Here is a 26,148-nt window from a genome sequence, read left to right as displayed (position 1 = left end):
CAACATCAGCAAAACAAAGGAGGTGGTAGTGGACTACCGGAAGAAGAAGAGGCCCCCTGCCCCAGTCATCATCCAGGGGGAGGAAGTGGAGAGGGTGGATTCATACAAGTACCTTGGAGTCTACATCAACAATAAACTGGACTGGACTCACAACGCTGACACCCTCTTCAGGAAGGGACAGAGCAGGATGTTCTTCCTGAGGAGACTCAGATCGTTCAGTGTCTGCAACAGACTCCTGAAGACCTTCTACCAGTCTGTGGTGGCCAGCGCCCTCTTCTTTGCTGTGGCGTGCTGGTGGGGTGGCATCAAGACTGGTGAGGCAAACAGGCTGAACAAGCTGGTGAGGAAGGCCCGCTCTGTAGTGGGTCTTGATCTGGACAGTTTGGAGACAGTGGGTGAGAGGAGGATGAAGGACAAAATCTTATCCATCCTGGATGACTCCTCTCACCCTCTACATGGTGATCTGTGGCAGATGGGCAGCTCCTTCAGCCAACGCCTCATCCCCCCCAGGTGCAAAACAGTTTGTGCCCACTGCCATCAGACTGTACAACAGCAGCCTATGACAACAATAACAGTACGTCCTGGACACTAAACTTCACCCCCATAAAACACTACCCACATGACCTGCTTCATTATTATCATTGTATTATTGTATTATTATTATTATTACTTAGCATCCATATATATATATACATATATACTGTACATTCTATGTATTTTATTATATTATTATACTAGTCTGTATTATATAACACTTCATTATATTACACTATATTGTTCATATTGCACTATATTATATTATATTATACTACATTATATTATATAACTACACTCTGCATTACTGTGGTACAACACTGCCTCTCTTCTCTGCTGTTTACATTACTTGCTGCTATTTATCATACAGAGTCACTTTAATCACTTGTCACTTTATCTTGTCATTCTCTGTAAATACTGTCTCAATTCTCAATTCCCCCCTGCTAACTTCATCATTCATTTTGTACTTGTATATACCCCTTGTTTTTTATTTTTATTTTTATTTTATTTTATTTTTTATAATTTTTTTTATTTATTCTGTTTAATGTGTATTTTGTATTTTCAAGCTTTCTTGTCTGTGCTGCTGTAACGCCCGAATTTACCCTCTGGGGATCAATAAAGTACTATCCTATCCTATCCTAAAATGGTGTCTTTTCACCTGCTGTCTATTTAAGGCATGTGACCACTTTCTTCTGATTGGAGAGCTCTTCTGGGAGCCTTCTGGCAGGCAGAACGCTGCAGGGCTGCCCGAGGGGGTTTGCTCTCCAGTCATGGGCGAAGAAAGCCTATAGCCCCGTTTCCACCAAGCAGTCCAGTTTGATCCCACCAACCCTGATCTTGCTTCTGTTTCCACAGCCAACCATACCCTTATTTGTTAAGCGGAGTGTAAGCCAGATGGAGATAGCCGTGTCAGCTATGTAATAGTGTGACATCATAGCAGCCCAACACAGTCAAGCCCGCTATTAATTAAGTTCAACGAAGAAGAAGAAGAAGAAAGGGACACAGTAAACAAGGGACCCTTCAGGATCAGATCGGTACCATTGGCACCCCAAAAAAAGGGTACCAAAAAAGTAGGCTCAAAAATCCTGGCTGAGTGATTTCATACTGAGTACTGAAAAATTGCGTTGCAATGATGAGTGCGTCCCGTCCAGGCCACTCAGCAACCTCAACAACATTGCCTTTGGCGAGTCTCCTCCTGCACGTCATCAGGGACATGCTTTGAGTGTGGGCTAGTGCACGCAAGGGGTAGAGAATGAGCAAGGAGACCTGTTTGGTTCATCAGATTGGTACCTCGTGGCAGACATTGGTCAAAGTTTTTACAGGCTTACAACTGCTACAGATGATGGATTTTCTTTGTTCCTTTTTCAGAGCACATGAGTTATTAATTTATTTCAGGACCTAAAGACAATTTCAACCATAATCTTAAAATGTGTATCTGGAGGAAATTACCAACCCTACCTCTAACTGTGCTGTAAACTCTTGCAATGGTTCTTTTCGGCCTTTGTTGCTTCTTGTACCGTGTCTTTTTCTTTCACTCTTCATCCCTTCCATATAACCTTTGTGTACTTCCCATACAAACCATAAATATGTCAAATGAGCTGAAGGACAAAGTGAATAAAACTGTCATCTTGAAAAACTCTTGCAAAATGAACACCTTACATTTAGGCTTTATTTCAAAAGTCTTGGATGAGACACTGAAACAAAACCTCTTTTTTTTTGGTCCCCGCTGCAGAAATTAACATTTTGGTCATGGGGGATTAACACTGAGGGAAGAAAAATGAATCAGTTCTGGTGTCTGGTGCATGACATTATTGTAAAGCATTGTTAGAGTTCCACTGAGAATTAGTTTGCCTCTTATCAATGCCGTGTTCTAATAGAGAGAGTGTCTGTTCGTTGACAGAGCGATAGACAGAAAGTGAAAGATATGATACAAATGATAGAAATAAGTGGAGAAAAGAGGAGGGAAAGATAGCAAAAAAGAATGTACAAAAAGAGGGAATGGATGGGGCTCATCATTATTGGTGTCAGTACAGTCTGATTCATTCTGTTATCTGTCATTATCTTGCTCTACTAGGAATTCAAACTCATCTGTATTGTCTGCTGTCTGATTAGGAACAATGCTGGAGGCATGTGTGAACACTCCCACTGCATGCTAATCAGCAGTCATACTCAATGTTGATTGTTTGCTCTGTATAGTTGATTTCTTTTTTCAAAATCGGAGTGAACATTGAGAATAATAGTTGCATTTAATACAGAGATCAAATGTCATTTTCATCCATCATTGAAGTCAACACATTAAGAAGTTGTTGTTTATTCCTATCAGCATAAACACTAGACATCACAGGCAGCATAAAATTACTGAAACAGTAGTCTAAACTTTTACAAAGACATTATAAGGATTTAGCAGCTGCGGGTGAAGTTCTTATCTCATCTCTCATGGGTCGTCAGGGTGTATCAGCAGATATGGCAACTTTTGGCGGGCAACCCCCTCGCTGCTCTTTTGAAGTTTGTGTTGTAAATGTCCCTTTTAATCAACATGTAAATGTACCACTGGACAGGATTGGCAAATAAATTAGAAGAAAGAAAGAGAGCTGTCTGAAGAAAAACAAAAGCTACATTCCACAGTGGTAATGCACAGGCAAAAACACAAGTCCAAAGGAAATGCCCGTCTTTAAAAGAGGTCTGTGACATTTCAATTTTTATTTAAATTTTTTTAAAAAATAAAGATTTCTTTTTGGACTTCTATTTAGAGATAGGACGGTAGACCGAGCCAGAAATCAGAGATAGAGAGTGGGGAATAACATGCAGGAAAGGAGCCACAGGCCGGATTTGAACCCGGACCCGGTCGCCGGAGGACCACAGCTTTTGCACATGGGGCGCACGCACCAACCGCTACACTACTGTCGCCACTAAGCAACCCACATATGCTCAATTGAAACAAGATGTTGGAAATTGGAATTTGTGAATTGGGATCATGGAAGTCAATACTTGGAGGTCGTTGTCAGTTTTCTCCAGGCCTTTTTGTTCCATTGCTCTATTCTGATGCTCACTTGCCCCTTATGGACACTTTTGATGGTGGACAGGGGTCAGCATGGGCACCATGACAGGTCTACCAGCCCCTCACACAACAAACTGTGAAACAGAATTCTAATGCGACGTGCAGTATGACGGCTGTTCTCTGCTCCGCGTCATGACTGATATCTCTGTAAAGCTCTCTCTCTCCTGCACAACGCTATGTAACCCAAATAAGGACACTTCCTTTCTACCAGCAACCAATCGTGAATGTTCAGAGGGGGGTTTAATGCTAAGAATGTAATCTCATTGGCTTGTGTTTGGTTCAGACGCATCACGTGGTATGCTTTGACACTTCCTTGTTTAGCTTTCCGCGGGACCTTTGAGGAATGAATGAAAATATCTTCGTGTAAATCAATAAAAAGAAAACAACAGTTGTCACTTGCAAGGGGATGTAAAAGGAAAAGTTGTGATGCATTACCCCGCAAAATGTCCTCGGGAAGCACATCTGAATGTAAGTTGTCGATGGGGGGGTGTGTGTGTGAGAGAGAGAGAGAGTACCGCAGGAGCGTGTAAACATACGCGACTTCAAGATGAGTCCAGGAACGATGTCGCGCTGCTGAACTCCTATAAATAACAGAATATATATATATATATATATATAGCCTATATCTATCATCTGCTTACTGCTGATGCTGTGCTGGACTCTTACAAATAACAGAATATCAAGTGGAACTTTTCAAAACGGAAGGGGTCGTCATTGTGTTTATGTCTGTGCGGGTGCGCGGATAAATTAAGCAGATTGAAGTTGTTTGTTGAAAAAACTAAATTAACTTAGAGGGGAAAACACATTTGATACTAATACTAAAATATACCCTAAAATAAGAGTAAAAAAAAGATGTTATGTCTGTAAATAGTCATTTCCAATAAGAATTTATAGAATTTTACAATACAAATCTTTAATGTCTGTTTTCTCAAAATGAGTTTTTTCTCATACTCTGAGACAGAAATCTCCACTTCAGTAGCACTTGCATACACCAAACTTTCCAGTTTTATTCCTATCTGTATTCTGAAGGTATTTATAGAGGGGTTTGTTTATATATCATTCATAGCCTGATTTATATAACAGTTTGTACATAAGAACATGGCGAAAATTGATTTTTTTAAGTCTGTTGATAGTATTTTCTGATTTATGGAGTGATACAAAGAGATATCCAAAATCCCCTCTGTAAATACCTGTGTCTTTAATATGTCAACAAAATGAAAAAATAATCTTGAACCTGGGTTTATCCAATGTTCAGATTTCTCAGCTGGCAATGTATGCAAATTAGCGCATATTTAATTAGATAATGCCTTATTTGCATATTTAAACATAACATTTCAGAAAACTTGTAATATTAAAAATATTTGCCTTGATATAAGTGATAAACTGGAGAAGTTTCATGTTGATATCTGTGACTTATTTTTTTTTACCCTATTCACCTGTAGTGTCTCGCCTTAAGTCTCCCTCTCAGACAGGATGTTATGAACTTTTACAACACCTGGAATAAACAATCGAGCGGAAACAGAACACTCTGCTATCTACGAATTGACCCCAAAGACATGAACTGTGACCGAAACCAGTCTCTGCAAAGTCGTAAAATTGACCATCTGTTGAAGGACTGCTGAAGAACTGAATTAAACCACAGCTTTCAATTCTGCATCAAATGAACATTTATGTCTTTCTTCATCTAGATATTTGTAATTGTCACATTGAACGTATTATAATCATCTTTTTAAACTCAAAATCTGATCTTCAGAATAGGAATAAGAGTTATATTATGTTTAATAGGAATTTGACGTGGAGCACTATTGCCATCTAGTGTTAGAATATCCATGAATACGTAACCTTCATAATTATACATTTAGACGTGTTATGAAGCATACTCTTTGATATTAGCTATAGAAGGTGTTATTTAAAGACACCAACTTCTTTTCCTACTTTATTAATATGTCTTATTAAGAATGTTGACTGTATAACATGTTTTTGTTCACCTACAGGCTGGCATTAACTGAGGATGTTCCCAGATGGTGTGATTTTCATCTCAACATGAATCTGATAGAAATGTTTGTCTAAATATATGACGTGAACCTACATCAACGTGGATCTGATAGAAATAATATCAAAATTAATGTATGGTGACGTATATATGTTTAGATTCTTATTCTTAATCTTATTGAGTAAACTCGGTTTAGTTTAAACAATTGTCCTCCGGTCAGAATGGGAGTCACCCCTCTTTGCCTGCAGACCCCCCTCTTCTCATCCAGCTGATAAGAGTTCACACTGAGCTCAGATCTTGGGTTCTTTTTAGTTTTGGTTTCTTGAAGTTTAGAGTTTCAGCTCTTGCTCTCTTCTCTTCGGACTTGGGTCCGAATCACTTCTTTTAAGTTTGTGCTGTAGAGACAAGTCTCTGCCGAACTTTCTTTTTCACGCACAATTTTTGGAACATCAATTCTTTCTGGCTCAAGCAAGGTTTTTGAACTTTCTTCTCCAAAGTCTTTGCTCTTCAATTTTGAACGCCAATTACTTAGTTTGGATTCATCAAGATGGCCATCAGGTTAATCTGAATTGGAAATCGACGTATCAAAAGACTCTTTAATATTTTTTTTCCTGTTGGATCCTCTTGGAGCTTCTGAGACGACGGCTGAACCGACGTACAATCTCCATCTGAGCTGCATACTCCGACCAAGTTGTCAAGGCATCTAATCTGGCCCGTGGACCTCTCTGGACCTGGAAAAAACCGCTTTCCAGAGACTGAAGCGCGGGACCAGCTGGCGGAGTTCAATTGAACACATCTCACAGTAAGACTGCTGGTGGCAAGGGGTGTTTGAAGATTAAGTCTTGAGTCATGTCTATTCAGAGCCCTTCTTTAAATCCAAATAGAATCCCAAAATTCCTTTATCAACTTTTTCTTTTTGACCATTTTCTGATTAAGTCATTCAAACAATACCGCGTCTTATCTCATTACTAAATATATAATGTCACCATACATTATAATTGCATTATCCTGATCATAATAATCATATTTTTTATCTGTTTCATCTATACATTGTTTACCCCTTTTTATATTAAATTTTACAAATTCAGGACTTTGTCTGTGTGTTTTCTTGTTTAACATTTCCAGAACTTACTTCTTTCAAGATATGAAACTGACTGATTAATTAATTAACTTATACCATTAAAGTTATTTTCTTCCTTTAACAGGAAGTGGTGCCCCTTCTTAAATCCGAGGTTAAATAAAGACATAACATCTTAATAACTTAATTACGCTACATTGTATATGTGTGTCTGTAACTGGGTGTATACCAGCTTTGAAGTAAGTATTTGAGCAACATGCAAAAACCCACACAAACACAAACATCGCCTATACCAACACAACCAATCTAATCTATGGCCATTTAATCATAAGATGCACACAGTAAATAAAGCAGTCATGCTCGGTGACTCACACACAGGTACCTCTTCAACTGCATGATATGACTCATGTTTGCATTCAGCAATTCAATTCAATGACAAGTCTATATTATTCACATACATTATTTCAATGCTCTCCAGCTAGCTCCAGCTGAAAATGGCTCCAGGCTGATGTTGACCCTGAATCAGAATAGGAGGGTATATGCTAAATAAATGGCTGCACTATATATATAGTGATGATGTATAAGTTGTGTTTGTGTGGGCACATAGATATGTTTGGTACAGAATGTATTCACCTCTCCATAGCTGCTGTCAGACACATGTTGCACAAATTAGGCCACTAAAGCATGCATAATGTAGCATTTGGTTTTGATTGGGAAACTGTGGGCATATTTATAGTTTGAATTGTGGAGAAATGTTAAAAAAAAAAAAACATCAGAAAAATAGCAAATAAATCAAACCATTAGTTCCCGATTTATTCTGCATATACACAAAAAGAGTGTTTTGTTTTTCCTAGTTTACTAAACCTCTCTTAGTGTGATTTTACAAAATACATCTTCAAAGCCATTCCATCCATTTAAGACAAAGGCATCCTTTTGATGGATTCCTAAGACAAAACCGTAACAAATGACTCATTTGAAGTAGAATCGGTTGGCTTTCATTCCATTGATTTATCCATCACCTAGTCATTGTATTTGTCCCCAGTAGCATTAAAGGCAGAAAGGCCGGACTATGATTTTCATGAGTTGTGTCACCCGCCTCATTCTGGTGAGAAAAAACAAACAAAAAAACGGTCCTCCTTGAAGATTACTACAACACAGAGGCTTTAAAATTGGACACCCGACAAAAAACCACACAGTGCACAGCTCTCGGAAAGAGCCTGTTTGATTTTACTTCAACTTTCATTCATTCATCATCAATCACAAACAAGAGACAGCCATCATAGGGAACAAATTGACTTTTATTCAGACTGGTGAGAGGACTTTGGACAATAAAAGAAACTGAGTGGCTACATTATCCAAAAGAGAAGTCAAAGCTGTGGGCACACACATTTACTTTCTAGAACAGCAGGTTCATGTGGATGTTCCTCAGTTTGTCCATTTGTCCCTGGTTTGGATTTTCTGCTTGGACAGTGTTTGAATTGAGTCTTCGCCAAAGCAGAACTTGGTGGCTCCCCTCTTGAGTGGCTTAGGCTCAGTTGGGCGGTGTGTGAATGTGTATGATTGAATTAGTTATACTGATGGCCACTTTACATAGCAGCCTCTGCATCAGTGTGAGAATGAGTGTGAATGGGTAGTTGAGACCTGCGGTGCTGTTTAAAAAAGCTTTGAGTTGTCAGAAGACTAGAAAAGCGCTACACAAGCTCAAGTCCAGTTACCAATTTATCTTAACTGTGAGGAGACAAGTGATGCCTTAGGATTTGTTTAGTTTGAATTTCATCTGGGTCCACTTGATGATTCCCTGCATCTTACAAAGTAGCTATATGTTCCATTATGCCTGGTTCTTCTGTGCCAAATCTCCATTGTAGCTCACTGTAGTTACCTACAGTATGTATACAGTATACTATAGTACTGTATGCCTTTGTGAGCACTACATACTTGGATGTTTCTGTGTCTACGTTGCTCTGCAATACTCTGCCTACAAACGCTAGTTGGCAGTGTGATTTCCATGCTGGTTATATCGCCAGTTTCTGGCTCGGACACATTCTCTACTTGTTTGTGTGCAGGAAACCATGGCGACTGAATTGGAGCACATTATGTTGGAGTTGGAGATGATAAATATTGAGCAGCAACTGATCATACTGCAGTTATTGCCAAGAAGAAAAGATAGGAGACATCTGAGGCGATGGATGTACAGCATTGGAAAGGCATGGATGGAATGTTCAATTCTATAGTATTGTGAGCTCAGGCTACTTGTAAGCCTACGTTAAACACACTGAGGGCCATGATACAAAGAACATATTTATATTCTCTTCATTATTAGACCCGGTTTACTGATGTTTTACATGCAAGTCAGGAGAGGGAAATGTAGACCAATCACAGCGCTTGCATTCAGCGTCAATTCGACGCCAAGGTGACTGTCCTTTACCCTGGCATTGCATTTCATACCACTAAAAGGGGGGAAAGGAAACTGACTTATGGAGTTTCATCTTTCAGCTAGTATAAAATGTTTCATCATAATAACAATAATTCCAGCCTTTGCAATATGACAACCTGCTCCACTCTAAGCTTGTTAAAATAAAATGATGTTTTTAAAGATGTGATGCAAATGCTTGAAGTAGTGAAATGTCCTTGTCTCTGAAAAGGAAAGGAAACTATTGAAAAAAACATACTTCAAATAATCTTACCAAATATTAATCTCGTTTATCATATGATAAGCAGCATATGCAGTCATCTGTTCAGGTACATAATTGTGTTTGTTATTGAGCATAGTTACTGTCCCACCAAATTGAAGCCACACATACACTGTTTACATCTGCAGATATCCCCAAATATTTGTCTAATTATTCCAGGTAAGTCTTGATCAACAGAGGGATGAAGGACGAGAGACGGAAAGAAAAGGAGGAGAGTAAGAGTGAGTGTTTAATGCAATGTTAACTGTAATTGTTTCTTCTTATATAAGGCTGTGATTGTATTTGAAGATTTCTTCAATATGTAATGATCCACAAAATGGTGTTAAGTATATTTAAATTCAACAAAAATATTAACCAAACTGGGCGCCGGATAGCCTAGTGGTTATGTTGTGCGCAGAATGTGCAGCGGCAATCTTTCTCGTTGCAGAGACTGTGGGTTCAAATCTGACCTCTGCCCTTTGCTGCATGTCACCCGCTCTCTCCTCCCAACGTTCTAGAGGTGACTACAACATCCCAAACTGAAGTTCTGCCCTCTCTCAGTCAGCCTCTTTGTATAAGGCCATCAACGAATGGAATAACCTTCCTCCCAATCTAAAAAGCAACACCAACAACTACATTTTTTCCACTGATTTTAATAAAAAAAATAATTATTTTGAGCTATTAGTCTTGTCAGCACTGACCCTTGATCAGGTAAAATTTAAATACAGTTATTGCATGTTTTACATAGCACTTTCTATCTCAGCAGCGTATACTTACATACTTACAGGTTTTTAATAAGTAAAGAACCTGTACTAGCAAGTTGGTTACTTTTAAATGTAATAACTGTGTTGCTGATATTGCAGCCTCTACTGTGCATGTTTTTATTGAGCAAGGAATCTGCATAAGTTTCTTGGTCACTTTAAAATGTAGCTATTGTGTATTATACTGTCCAGTGTGTATTATCATCCTCCTGTTATTCATTGTGTGAGGCCCCCCTACATGCAATCAATCATTTTAAATAATTTTTTTAAATATATTTTACACGATTTTTTTTTTTACCAAGCAGGATATACATTGTTCCACAGTGTTCATAGTATTATATTATGTAGGGTTGTCATGTGGCATTGGCAGAGAAGATTTAGCAAGTTTTTCATGGGTGCAACCCACATACTCAGCTCTGCTGCTCATCCCACATGTTCCTTACAAATGTGGCACCATTGAAAAGGGAAATAAACATGCTTTCCAACGGTATAAGATTTATTGCCAAGAAGCATTGTTATAACAAAGAAATAATCTACCATGCACAAATGTCCTTACTTTTTGAGTGATGTTTATAAATAAAACAACTTGAGGCTTTTTATGGGAATCCAACACATCGGATATCACTGAATAACTGGTGTATTTGCTGAAGTTAGTTGAGAGGTGGCCTTTTAAGTTCTGCTGCCCCTCCATGTTGTCTTGTTTACATTTTTAGTTTGTTCGATGGCTATTGTTTGTAACAGTACAAGTCACAGGTCTCAGTCCTGAATCCTTTAGTGAGGATATCTTCAGGATATCTTCTCATAAACTGACCACTCTGAGCCTCACCATGGAAACCATACAAAGCACTCATTTAGCAGTCATTAACAATGCATGTCAATCCACAGTTTCTCAATTTGTCATGAGTGTAAATGACCAACAGGGTACCCCTTGCACAGCCAACTACATTCTCAGGTGCCAGTTGGTTGCAGGAACATACAATGAAAAAAAAAACTAAACCATGGCTCACTGCAAATTACTTCACTGTCACTTCATTGAGAGCGAACAACGCATTTCAACTGTAGCTTCCTCTGGTTCGCCCAGCATAATTCCATGGTCATACACTGGTGTGTTACACAAGGAATACAGGTAATATTGTGATGTCATGTGAAGCTATGATTCAAAAAGTTCAGGAATAATCAGACATCTACCTGTAGATGTAAAAGCTTTTTTTAAGCGAATTATGGCCTGTATGTCTCAGGTCACACAGGAGCATATCTGCGAGGAGACGATTGAAGTGGGAGGTTAATGTTCAGTTCAATTTGTAAGACCTCGATTTCCTGGGAGTGCAAGCCAGTCAGGACAGATGTGGCTAATTGCACCCACTTAAGACCCTTTGAACTTATGGATTGCTTTGAGACTGACCTTCTTCCCTGAGGTTCCTCTTCACAATTAGATTCACAACACAGACATCAAAGGGCAAGTTAAACAATCCCTGGCCTTCATCATTTAGGACACAAAAATGGATGATCCACCCACAACTACAGTCAGTGTCATAAAGCAGCATTTAATGTGCTGTCAGTGTCTCACTTTCATTACTAACATGAAAACTGCACGTTAGTGTTCTTTAACTAAAAAATGATACACACTATTCCAACAGAACAATATAAATTGCATGGAGAACTGACACTGTACTCTATTGCTAGCACATAACAACTGCAATGATCAGTGGTTTAGTGGAAGAGTCGGTCTTCTCATGGGTTCGATCCCCAGCTCCTGCAGCCACATGTCCGACGTGTCCTAGGGCAAGACACTAAACCTCAAGTTGCACCCACTGCTTCGACGGCTGTGTGTAAACGTGTATGAATGCATTAGTTCAGTGTTTTTCAAAGTAGGGGTCACCAGATAAAGCTTGGGTGTTGCAGAAACCAAGAATAAAAAACGTATAACATTATTTGTGACAATGAAACTGAAATGTGTCTTTTGAGATGTTATAAATAACTGCATATTGAAATATGTTCTTTTTCATGAAGATCTTGCAATGTAAAAAAACGAAAAACACACAACTCTAGCCAATCAGAATCAAGCAGCTGCTATGAGGGACACTGATGTAGAAGAACATTTTGGACCACTGAAAACTAGCTACCTTCTTCCTCATTATATGGAAACATTGCTAAAAAGAACAGACCACTGGGAAACCTGATTGAACATCACTGAGCCACAACCACAGAATGTCACTTGAATATCTAAAATTTGAATACATTAAGTAAGAATCCCAGTGTCTCGAGGTTGATATTCTTTCCATTATCATGTCCAAGGAATTTAAGAAGAGCAAGAGAGGGGTTCCGCCTGAGGTTAATGCTATATACTTGGGGTGGTAAAGTTTAGGAGCACCTGCATTAGATTACACTGATGGACACTTTACAAAGCAGCCTCTGCCATCAGTTTGTGAATGGGTGCTAATGGGTAATTGCGACATGCGGTGTAAAAGCGATATGTTAATAATAATAATAATATCAGTTTTATAATTGTTTGTTCATACCAAATAACTTCATCAACATCTATGTTGGTTCATATTGTGAACAAAACGTGAATAAAATCTGATCAGTAGGTTCAAAGTCGACTTCTATATGAAACCAGGTTCATTTTGGTAACTTTGTGAGTTGTCTGACAAATGTCCCTCCTTCTTTCCCTTTTATTTCAGATAGGGGTCAATATGACAAAGCATACATTTCCCAATACCCTAATTAGCCACTCAGAAGAAATAAGAGGATGATGAAAGGATTGCAGTATCAAGGCCAGAGGAAGAGAGAGAGAGAGAATTCAGGGGAAGAAAGAGATACCCACTATCCACTCTAACTGCTCTAATCAGCTAAAATGACTGAGAAAGAGGGTAGAGAGACAAAGATGGAGGGAAACAGAGAGTGAAAGATGATGAGTGGTGTTGTTTCAGTGAAAGGTTTGCAACTTGATGCATCACAAAAAAGGACCATTTGTTTTTAAATAAAGCACATTGTTAAAGCTAAAGGAAAACTGGCTTTTTTAAAGGCAGTGTTTTACCCTCACATCCATTTGTTGAATGTGTTGCAGTGCTAAGTATATTATATCACAAGATTCACCGTGAAGTATTGTTGTACTTGACTGTTGCTGCAATCACTTTTTCTCTGATTGTCTACATCTCCTTGAGTAAGGCATTTTTTTTTTTACATATCTACTGTAGGTTTCATTCAGTTGGCAGTTTTATAGGTAATACATGCAAAATAATTAAAACAGCTACAGAGACATTTTGGATATTTATTTACTCTTTTTTTTTTTTTTTTTTTACAATTTCACACCAAAACTTTACAGACCTTGAGCCAATAACAAAATGTCAATCTATAATATATTTATTGTGATCAAACGTTTTTTGTTTTTTATTAATGGAGGACAAATTCCATATCTCAGTAAATAATTAACTCATATCTTCTTTGTCCCTCCAGTCTTACCCGCTCCCTTTCCTCCCCCAACCCTGTATGAAGCTTAGGTAAACATTTATGAGAATAACTGAAATAAATAGTCATCACATAAACATTATAATACATGTATATGTGTTTAAAATGGAGAGAGAAGAGACCCTTCGTGGATAATAAAGGCTGAATTTAATTGGTTGGTTTATCTTTCAAATCCTCATTTATTTTAAGAGGTAACCCCATGGGCTAAAAAGTCAACCTTGTTTTGTTCAATCCAACTGGTACACTGCAGCCCTGCGTGGCTGTGTTTATGTTTTAGACTTTTACTTTTGTTATTGCGTTGAGAGAAAGAAAAACTCTGCTTTATCTTCTCTGAAAAAGACAAAGCCTTGGCTCTGCAGGTGGTTTTAAAATTAGCCTGAAAATCAATATGATTCAAGGCCAAATACAACAACAATCACTATGTGCCACACTTCAGCCGAACAGTGTTAAACAGTCGAGCAATAACTCTTTACACCAATACACTGCCTTCAATTCTGAGTACCTCTGACAGTCAGTCAAACGGACCAACAGAGAAAGCTCTATCAAAGGTTAATGCCGCACTGTCCCCAAGTGGGTGCAATGTTATTCCTCTCTGTAGGATTTACACACATAATCCACAATTCATTTTCCTGCCAGGAGACTGTTGAGTTTGGAGCAGCAGGCTTGTCGCTGTTAAACATGAACACTTTTAAGTCCCCCAAGTGGAGAGATGTTGGTGGGGAAAAATGAACGAGTAACATTTATCCTGCAGCAGCTGCTCTGGGGGTCCGGAAGTATGTGACAATGATTACCAGGAGCTTCATTTGGAACTGCTTCAACTTTTATTATCCCCTCACAATCTAATCCGTAGAAAGGAAAGCTTGGGAACTTTGAGGGCTAATTTCTTTTTTTTTTGTTCTTTTATATTTGTTCCGCAGCAGCTGGTATGTGGTTCAGACTCCCACCTGGACCATTCAGTTTTAAATAGCTGAATTCAAATGTTAGCCCTCTGGATGACTGGGCCTTTTAGATTCCAGTCATGTGTGCTGCCACATGTCTGAAATACTTAGAAGCTGTGGTACCACTGGATTTGAAGGGGTATGCATAAGACTGACATGACACTGTCATTAACATGAAGGAGGCTTTATGAATGTTGTTATTTGGTCAATTATGTCACCCGTAATGCAAAGTAGACGTTGTTGAGGATGTCTTTGTCATGACAACTTGGGCGGCTGTGGCTCAGTTGGTAGTCTGTCGTCTCTCAACCGCAAGGTTGGAGGTTCAATCCCCAGCTCCTGCAGCCACATGTCCCATGAGTCCTTAGGCAAGACATTTAACCTTGAATTGCTCCTGCTGCTTCTGTTAACGGATGCAGTGTGGACAGCAATCGTGCATAATCTGACGCCATATCCAACACTCGCAAAGGTTAATTTAAACAAATAATTATGGTTCAGATTCATAGTTTTAAATGTGAGACAAATACATAGACAGATGGCTCCTCTAGCTTAAAGACTTACTATATTTGATTATCTGCACATGCTGAAAACTGATCCCAAAATATGTTTAATACAAGATTCAGTCTGTGAATGGTCTCGTGAATTATTTATGACAGCAGTTGAAAAAAAACAACAACCTGAATGTTGTTTTCCAAAGAAGATGTGATTAAGTGAGCTATAACCTTTGGACATTGCAGAGAGCTACGTATGCGACTGCATTAACCTCAGCATGTTAGTTTGTTTACGCCTGACCTTGCCGGTATAATAAACACACTTTTCTCCATGTGTGTTTAGACAGTCACTATATCTAATATATACTATATCAGTATCTTAGAGCACACGTGACCCTTCTCTTGGTCACTGCGTGTTTCTAACTCTCATTGTGCTCATGTGAAAGAGAGCTGATGTGTCCTAATGAGTTTTTCTTCCAAAGCTTTACTATGAATACACTTGTATACACATCGTAGCAGCACAAGCAAACCGCTGCAGGCAGGCCTTTTCTTTCAATAACAACAATCCTCATTAATATTTGTTTTCATCACAGCTGTATTTTTTCACATCAATACATTGAACAATGTGTTTTATGCCCCCCAACCCCTTCAGCACATGTAAGCAATACAAAAAAAGTAAAGAGAATGAGCAAAATGTTTGCTTGAAGGATACAATTATTCCTGAAGAGCAAGTATGTAAACCCACAGATAATAGCATGACTCATGTTGTGTTATTATTATTGTTAATTATCCTACTTTACTCTGCAGACTGCAGGAGTTTGATTTTAAAATTGTGTTATTTACGGTGTGAGCTGTTGAACAAAACAGGTGGAACCACATGGGTCAAAAGTTAAATGTCTGTTTTGTTAAGTCTGAGGGAACATGTCGACCTAAATGAGGACATCAAAGGGAAGACATTTATGGTGTGTTGTCCATTTTCAATAGCTGATTTTTACTTTGAGTTTGCAAGCAATTGTAAAAAACTGTAAAATATAACTAGTGCCCTTGACATGGTTCACTCAGTTGATTTGTTTGTTTTGTTACCATGTCAAAGTTTCCCACCCAATGGACTAACTAGGCTAGCTAGTTAGTAAGCTAACATGAAATGTACTAATAACCTTGCTATGTAGCGGTATATGTAATTTATATATTCCACAATACAAATGTCAAATAGTACAACACTTGTATTAACAGTTCAAACACTATAAAAGCTACAAAAGTTACATTTAGGAAAATACAATATCATTCGCAAAGGATTGTGGGATTGGTAGTTCCTCGACTCCAGATGAAAATTATGTACAAAAATCACTGATCAAAAGTCACCTCTTTAAACAAGCTTTTAATGTATGATTGTGATGTGTGTTCTGTTTTCTGTAGCTGTACCTCTATGTTGTTGTCGTTACGATTTGTGTGTGATGTTGCAATGTCTGTTAGTCTGTCCTTACTGCGCTGTTCCTTCTGTCTTTTTATCTAATGTACAGTGTCTTTGAGTCTCTGAAAAGCACTTAAATAAAATGTATTATTATTATTATGCAGTCTTGTACCTTTGCCTTTTTCAGTGCCCTTTCGGCACTGAATCAAATGCACTATAGTCATGAGTATAGGAGTAGCAGGTTGTCTTTGTTCCTGGTGTCAATCTTTTGATATAAGGATTATGTGAAATGTCAACCGAGGATTTGAATGGGAAAATGTACTTCTGGACCCAAAGCCGCCAAATAAGTTGGTGGTCACTATAGAGCTATATTGCCTCCGTGTGTTTGATCTCTGTATTTTATCCCAGCCTTTAACCTATTCCTATTTTTTTGCCCTGCCTTTTACCAAACCTTGGACTTCATGAAACATTTTACTCTTTTTTAACGCTCTCTCTGACTCTCGTGTAAGTCCATAGTGTGCTTATCTTTGTGTCAGCTCACAGGTGCTATTGTGAATCATAGTACTGCTTAGCTCTTTGTTGCTCTGTGGCCTAAAGGGTTAAACTTGCACAGTGAAAGTTTATGATGCTCTTAAGCAGCCAAATTGTTTCTTCTCTGCAGGCTTCCATGTCTCTCCCAACAATAGCAAACGCCACATTTTTTCTTGATGTGTTTTGTTCTTCTTACAAAAGAATCAAATAGGCTTGGTGTTTTATGATGTAGAGTTGCTAGGTTGTTGTTGCTCTTCCAGGTAGCTTCTCAAGCTGTGTGAATGATGCCCAAAGCCATCCACAGCCAAGCTTAATGAAGCAGCAGACAGCTGGAGGTCTGGCTGGTTGTATGAAGGGAATGACATCATCCGCCCATGCAGCCAGCGTGGGCTACTGTTCTATTTCCCTGAGGTTCTCCTGAAGGCCTGGGTGTAATGCTAACAAACAAATTTCCTATTCCCTTCATGTCGATTCATGTACTATCCAATCACCCTACCCCGTCATACACACTGTGATGGTCACATACAAACATCCTGTGAACACACATACAGAGGGTAGTCATAAACCCCGGGCTGAGGCTTAAAGGACATGTCACATGTGTCTGATTTACACACAAACTCATCAGTCAACCAGCCAGACGCATGTGGCCTCTGCCTCCACCTGCTCACATTTTACCGCTTTTGAGTGTGTGTGTGAGTGTGAGGGAGAGAGAGCGAGTGGTGTGGTTGGAAATACTTATGTTCAAGAGCATATCTGCATGTAAACACGCCGGCTTACTACTCAGTGTGTCAAATCCCTGCTCCCCGACAGTGATACCAATTGTCCAGATTGTCATGATGCTAATGAATCATTTATCTCACGTAAACACACACACACACACATATACACTCAAAACAGACACACGATTCAACACACTCACAATAAACACATTATGTGCTCGCCAAGAACGCTACATGCAGCACTGACACTTCTACTGGTGCCAGTTTGACACCTTCTACCTTTTAATCAGTGAACATCTGTTAGTCATTGTGTTTATAATGACTACAAGAGACATACTGAGGTGACAAAAACACTTATTTCCAAAGAAAAATCATAATGATATGCATCATTTCAGGACAATTACAAACTATTATAAAGGGTGTGATAACAAATAATCCTCATCAATCCTTTGGGTGTATTCATAACGTGATGTTAGCCTGGGATGTGGCCTGTTGTATGTTGCTTCATTTAGCATGTGCTAAATAAATAAATAGATTTTTTAAAAATCTATTACAAACCAGTCTGGTCTTTGCAGAAGTAAAGAGGGTAAAGTGGCATTTTTTGGCACATCAAGTTTGGAGGAATAATGTCATCTTTTTGATCCAGTAGGTGTCGTGTTGATTTAAAGCACTTTATGACCTTTGTCTGTGAAAAGTGCAGTTATAAATTAACTTTACTTAAACAATACTATATTTGCTGATACTTACTATAAACTGCCTTGCAGCGCCAACAGTGTTTCTGTTGGCGCTGTTTGTGTGTATTTAAATGATCCATAAAGCTGTAATTAGGGGAACAATTGGCCCCTTTCTGTGGAAATCAGCCTACCTGTAAAAAATAGTCTCAATCACATACACCAGCACTAACAGCCACATGCAGTTAGAGTGAAGGAAATAGCATCTCATGGGACCTGGTGGTGGCCAGAATTTATGAGAGATGTCATACGCAAAAAAGTCTTTATGACTTTAAATTACATTTTCTGTAAATAAAGTCTGTAAGTATGACTTTTTTTTTACCATAACCAGGGCTTGTATCAGCAGACTGTCAGCAACGTGTGCTTACATCCACATCAATGGAGGCGGTGATCTGTTACAAACAGAGATGCAAGGTTTTTTTTTTCTTTCCGAGTTACCTTTTCTTGCTCCATTCAGGGTGGAAGCTTTGTTTTAAACAGTGAAACTCATATTACATTTTTCAAGTCTGCTCAAAATAAACCCTAAAAAGTTGACATAACCCATAGCTTAATCCATAACCATAATCCATAACCTTAATCCATAATAAATGAAACATGCTTTCATTGTGCCACCATTTTTAAACTAATTTAAAAAGACTTCTCAAAAAGAAAAACCTGTTTAACTATTGTAAATCATCTGAACACAGTGTTTGAATATTTGTATTTGTTCGGCCTTTTCCTCCATAGCCCAATAAGTGGCTAAGAATTCAAACGTGTTTTGTATTTCCAGCTCTTCTCTCTCTTCCCATTTCCTGACTGTTTCCTCATTAAGTCAAATAAAGACGGTATTTATTATAAGAGATATTATTTAACAGAAAGAAGACAAACGTTGCTGCCAACACATTAGAGCTCAACAATTATAAAGACAAGGGACAAAAAAAAAAACTTTGCTTGGTTGAAAAAAAAAAAAAATGATAAAGTGTCAACAAACTTGTTGTTTTGGTCAGCCTATTAAAAGTGCTTTCTTTCACACAATAGAGGCTGAATACATTACAAATTATACGATCCATGAACCAAATGGAGACCAAGTGGAGTGTAAAATATATTTAGCATAGCAAATGGCACTCTTTGTTTTCCACTGTGGGTTCCTTTATCACAGAAAAATGCAAAAGTTCCTCCAATAATAACCAAGTTTTTGTTGAGTTGAAGCTACTGCTTCACATAATCTGTTTTTCTGTGAGGTCAGTAAAAGCAGCACAGGTAGAGAATGATGTCACTTGGGACAATTTAAGATACTTTTACACAAATAAAGAGCATGATTAGATACCTCTTACCGGACTCCGCACCTATGGAGACAGGGCTTTCAGTGCCACAGCCCCCACCCCCTCAGACATTTGCAATGCCTCATGTAAAAATCTTCTCAAACACATTCTGTTCTCCCCAGCCTACAACCTCACTTAACTCTGCCTCTCCATTGGTCTCCCATCCTTTTGCTTTCTGTCCGACTTGTGTTCTATGTTTGGTCCCTCCACCATTTAAAGCGTCCATGTGTCCCTTAAAGGTCACATATTATCCTCATTTTCAGCTTGTTTAGATATGTCTCATAGCTCCCCAAAACATATGTGAAGTTTGTTGGTAAAAATCCACCCTGATCCTGTATTTTATCATGCCTATAAAACCCCTCTTCAGCCCTGCTTAGAAAAGGCTGTTTCTGTGTATGTAGCTTTAAATGCAAATGAGCTGTATCTGACCACACCCCTCTCCGGAAGGGCTTGGGCTTTCCTGCCTCATGACCTATTGCATACGGTAAGAAGCCAGACTCAGAGGGCAGAACAAACACCTAGCTGTGGGGGTGTCACCCACCAGGGGGAGCGGTTACTGCCCTCTGTGATGTCATGAAGGGAAAATCTCCAAACAGCCTGTTTGAATGCACATTTTCAGAAAAGTGGAGCAGGACAAAGACTTTCTGGATCTTTCTTATAATTGCGGTGTTTGTAGACAGACTAGAGACACATATTAGTGTTGGTAAACATGGTAAAGTGTATTTTGAATAATATGTGACCTTTACAGGGCACTATAAAAATTGAATCAATAATCATTATGTAAAAAAAAAAATCTAGTGTGTTGATATGACAGTTCTGATTGTAGCAAAAGATGACTGTTTTTCCCACTTTGAAGCCACACGCTTTTTATATGATAAATGCACTGTCAGAGAGTTGACTTTGCTTCAAGGTCATGGTACATGTAAGACATATGACAGCTTTACGATGATGGGCGTAAATGAGGTAAGATTAAACATGATGGTCTCGTCTGGACAAATATTGCACACTGTGACAGTAACAGATGTTAATGGGAGCTTAGCAATTACGCGGTAATGGGTGTCAGGTCTGCCAGCAGATACAGTGGCCGAGGGGAGGGCAGGTTGTGATTAATAACCTCATAGATGTCACGCTGCAACATGTACGGACAGGGGTGAAAGGGATAATAGATGTGTATGTGGTGGATTGTGTTATCCTTCTCAGTGGTGGTGTAGATTTGTCAGTTAATCCTCTATCGTCAGTTTATTAATCCATCCAATTTACACCATATCTAAGAGTCTGTTTTTAATTACACTGAGGCAGAAATAGGAAGAGTTTGTGACAACAGTGTTAGGATTAAAATGACTACAACCTTGCACATGAAACAATGAGCAGCCAACATATATGGAATAATAACTGACGTACCAGTTCACATCTTTGATCTTGGGTTTCGGTCCACAGATTCCTCCACATGACCTCATAGCCGCTAAACAGGACTGCAAAAGAATCACACAGAATCCACACCGGACCCTAACCTGACATTTCACTCATTCAGAGAAAATATAGGATCTACATTCAATGATGAATTTAAGAAGATTTAAGGTTTTGTCTTCAGTCAACTATGAATCCTAGAGTTTCATGAAATCTGTCTAAAAATCGTGAACGTTGCCGCCTGTCTCTGGCCACACACGTTATTAAGGGTAACCCTTGATTGATTATCTATTAACATATCTGATGTCATTTTGTGAACAAGCTATGGACACATAGAGAAAAACACATGGTGAAGTGTATTCTGCATAAGATGTGACCTTTTAATGTAGACTACAGACATACATATTCAGTCTGGCTTTTATGTAGGGGTTTTATGCTTAAATTTTTTATAATGTTGTTTATTGATTTTAATGTTTTATTTGTCTTTAATCATTTATCTTTAACTTTTTAAGTACTAATTTTTTGTCACTATGTTTAGAGATTTTATTAATGTATTTATTACGCTTTATCTTTAATTATCTTAACTATATTTTTGTTCATGTTTAACATTTTAACCTAATTTGAACCCATGGCTGCTGTGCTGAGGATAATTGCCTCCTTCCACACGGTACGTGTCATGACCGCTAGGCTACTGGCACTTTTTGTTTGTACCATGTTTTGTCCCTATTTTATGTTTTTTTTCTTGTTTTGCAGTCTCTGTAAAGCACTTTCAGTTGCTTTAAATTTGTATGAAAGGTGCTATAGAAATACAACGTGCTTGATTGACTGATTGATGGAGAGTTGGGACTCTGACTTCCAGGTCGAAGCAATACATTTTCTGGCAGCAGCGAGAGCTATATCAATTCATTTTCTAAAACTTTTGTTTAGATACAGACCTGCCATGTTACCAAGAAGGCAGATCTATGGGTCTGGTCTGGTATTTCTACATTTTTAGCCAGTACTGCACTTAGTTCATAAAAAGCTGTGATTCTAGTACACTACAACGTACAGTGCAGCATGAGACCCTCAGTAACACCACATCTAAATCGCTGCTTTGAGATAGTTTAGTTATATCTGTGTCATTTCTGTGGGGTGAGCTAAAACTTTTGAAGAAAATTGTAGTTGATGAGTGTGAATCTAGCATTTATGATAAATTTGTCTGTTTTGACATAAATCAGACCATTAGTCTTTGTTTAAAGAAATACACAAGTCAGATTCCCACTTCTCGCTTGTTTGGGGAGATCAATAAAGTCTTTGATAATGTAGCAACCATAGTTAAATCATCTAGTGGTTCAGATGTGAATAATAGCTTCTTTTTTTTTAATCATTCATTTCTTTTGGTGTTGCCTGTTATTTATCTATTTTCACTTTCCAAAGATTCTAGGGCTCTTTTACTGCAAAACCAACACTTTTAATTCTAAGGATATTTTTCTCTGTTTTGTAAGTTTTCAACAGGTTATTTCTAAGCTTTTTATTCACTAATGTCCAATATATTTCTGTACAGCGAAATGTTAATTTCCTCCTCAAGTACAGTAGTTACAGCCAGGTTTTTTTTTATTTTTCTTTAGAGGATTCGTATAGGAATCTAACCCAATATTAATGTGTAGAGAGACTGTGTTTGGTAGTTTCATGATTTTTGTTCATCAGCCCTTGACATTGCTGTGCATTTCTCTTCCATGAATGTTTTTAATACAACAGCAAAGAATGGATAAGGCCATAGACGAAAGCTGAAGGTAGAGCTGAATAAATAAGAACATCTAGTTAATCAAATAGAAGGCACCTCTTGACCTCACCCCCAGTTACGTTTCTGGACTTAACGTTCAGCATCCTCAAATGTCTGCTTCTCCTCTGCTCCAACAGTGAAAGAAACAGTAGATCAGAATAAGCTATTGAAGCCTCAACCCTTTTGAATCATCATCTTTCAAAGTCTAATCTTTATAGAAAGAGATTTTTCTGAATCTTCATCCCTTACTCATGATTTACTTTGTTTAAAGTCACGTATTATTTGTCTGAGACAAAGTTTGTGTACTATTGTTTGTCAGTCTGTGTGAGCGTGCTACTACTTTCTATTGTGTTCTCTTCCGTCCCTGCCACCGGACACCAGGGACACACAGGTGATAATGGATGTTTGTATCCAAGGAAAAGCTTTGTCTGGAGTCGAAGGAGAGAATGACCTGCCATCCCCATTCTGAAAAGTCTACACAACATTCACTGCTCACAGCCCGTGTGCCTAAGTGTGTGTGTTAGTGTGTGTGCGTATTTGTCTTGGTCCTATTTGCTCAAATTAAATTCTGCTGCTGGGTATGGTCTCTTGGGGAACTCATCTCCGGGCAGGAAAACACTGCTGTCAACTTTTTTTCCCCCTAGATTTTGTAACTGTTTGAATCCCCCTGACATCATCACTGTGTAGACACAATGATTGTCTTAATGTGTCCATGTCCATCATATTTAATAAAAGCTCTGTGTAGCTGAAGCTGATTGGTGCTACTTGCCTTTCTAATACAAACGTGGAATAGCAGATAATCCTTGTGCTGCTCCCACATCCTCCATGTTGGACCTAGTTTTAAAATTACATTCAGCATTTTACAGAGGACACCTAACAGGAAGTTGACATTATTGTGACTTTTATTGAAATGCATGCCACCAAACCAGTTAGCTTCTGTTGGTAAAATGACAATACGCACATGCAAAATAAATGTTGATGGTGTATATTAAAGATATTTGCTGAGTTTCATTGCAAACCAACAAAGTTATTCTCCAACAAATAGTGTACCATTGAGCTCTAAAGGTGTGTTCAGACTAGATGGAATGCAAATGATAAATGCACTACATAAATAAAGTATTTATTTATTTATACTTTTATAAAGTATTTTTTAAAGTTTTCAACCACTTAAAGGCCTTTATACAACATGTCACTTTTATACACATTATTTTACTGTTGGCAGAGGATGCTATGCCAAGTGCCAAGCTGTCCATCACATCCTAATTGCTAAGCCTTGGGGAGCAGTAGTTCAATGCCTGAAGGCATTTCTGGATGGACTGCAGGAGCCATGGATTGAACCAGGAATCAAACTACAAAGCTACTGATGACATGACAACCCACTCTACCACTGAGCCACAGCAGTGATTTTTTTGAGGCGACGCCACAGGCAGCCTTCGTCGCCACTACTTCTTTGAAGTCTGCTTGGTGTGTCTCTACCTTTAATCTGAAGACAAGTCATACCATAAGTTTTTGAAGCTCCACAAACTTTTTCATTTCAATCCCCCGTTACAAACATGGAATATGTCGCCTTTCCGTAAATTCAAGAGTCAAGCTTTCTGCGCGAACACTTACACTTTAAGACAAATTTTCAAGCAGTAAATATGGTGTCATAAACTTGCCCCAACAGTATCCCTCACCCACCTGCCATTTAGAAGAGAACATTGTCAGATCGAGTGCTTTGCACAGAGTTCTGACTTACTGATTTTACATAATGTAAGTAAGAAGGTAGGACCTTTGAAATTTAACTTATCTCCCACATTCAATATCTGCAAAGTGCAGATGGAAGCATATTTTAACCTGACTATAACCCTTCATTTTCATCATACCAATGCATTCTGACTAAAAGCTTTGTGTGACTTGTTTATGGGCGGATGGCTCATCGCTGAACTCCTACAGATGTGGAAAAAAGATGAAACTCAGAAGCATCTTTAGCACTTTACAGAAAAGTCCCCCAGTTCTTGCACATTTGAATGCTGCACTGACCAGTTCCTGAGTTCCAGTTCTCCATCTGTCATTTTCATTCACCATTGTGAGCCAAAGTCCCTGTACATGTGCATTTCTGAATCTTGATTCATTGTGTAAAAGCTCTGATCACAGACTTCTACATCTGTACCTTGGATAATTATATGGTGATATAAAGCTGAGAAAGCAGAAAGAGGCTGGATTATCATTTGACCTTTTAGCAACTAACACTGGAAATACAGGGTGAATTCTTGGCTAATTGTACCCTGTTCCAGGAGTGTTCATTATGTTACATTAGGGACTTTTTATCCATGACAAAGAAGTGCCAAAAATAGATTGATTAAAAAAATAACTGACAAAATGTATGATTAGTTTTTACTTCATTCAATGTGTGTGCTTCCACTGGGTCCACTGCGTTGCGTCTCATCTCCCCGTCTGCAGCAGATTTGCTTTGCCTCTTTTTTGGCTGGATGCTGGAGCACGGCACATGAATTTACCACAGAGCACATCGAGGAGGCCAGGAAGTCAGACACCTAAACAACATTACAAGATCTGGTTTATTTTCAGAATAAAACACTCTGTTTTGACAGTTGAGAACAATGACATCAAACATTTACCTTTGTTACCATTCCTGCTGTTTGACTTGAGTTTGTGTTCCTTTACAAGTTCATTTTTTGTGGTTTGAGTTCATTTCGTAACCTTCGATCTACCAGGAAGTCCTTACTTTATTTTCAAAATAAAGGCAGAGTTGAATTCAAACAGCAAGTCAAGCACGCTCATCTTGAGACAGTAGAAAAAAAAAAGAGAATGAAAATAAAAGCTTTTTTTTTTTTTTTTTTTTTTAAAGGTGAGATAATGGAATTTCAATCATGCAATCGAATATGTGATTAACCAAGAGGCACGGGGTAGACTAGTGGTTATTTCGTCCGTCCCATGTACAGAGGTTATGGTCCTTTTGCAGCTGCCGTGGGTTTGAATCTGACCTTGGTCCTTTAATGCATGTCCTGTCCTACCCCACCCACCTCCTAAAATTTGCTAAAAACTCTAAAATTGCCCCTTTCAATAACTGCAAAAAAAGGCAAGAGCCCATTTGTAATCAAGAAAAAAATAAAATAAATAATGTTAAAATAAATTATTGTTAGTGTAATTATTTGTACAATAAAATTCCAAAATACTGTTGAAAAAGGTGAATAGGTGACCATGATTATTGGCTTGATCTATGTGTCATTTATAAGGACAGAGAAGGGACTCCTCCTAGAGGAGCAGCTACTGTACAACACGATCATGTGAGGAGCAGA

The sequence above is a fragment of the Labrus mixtus genome, chromosome 10 (assembly GCF_963584025.1).
Source record: "Labrus mixtus chromosome 10, fLabMix1.1, whole genome shotgun sequence".
Taxonomy (NCBI): Eukaryota; Metazoa; Chordata; class Actinopteri; order Labriformes; family Labridae; genus Labrus; species Labrus mixtus.
This window is presented reverse-complemented; position numbering follows the sequence as displayed.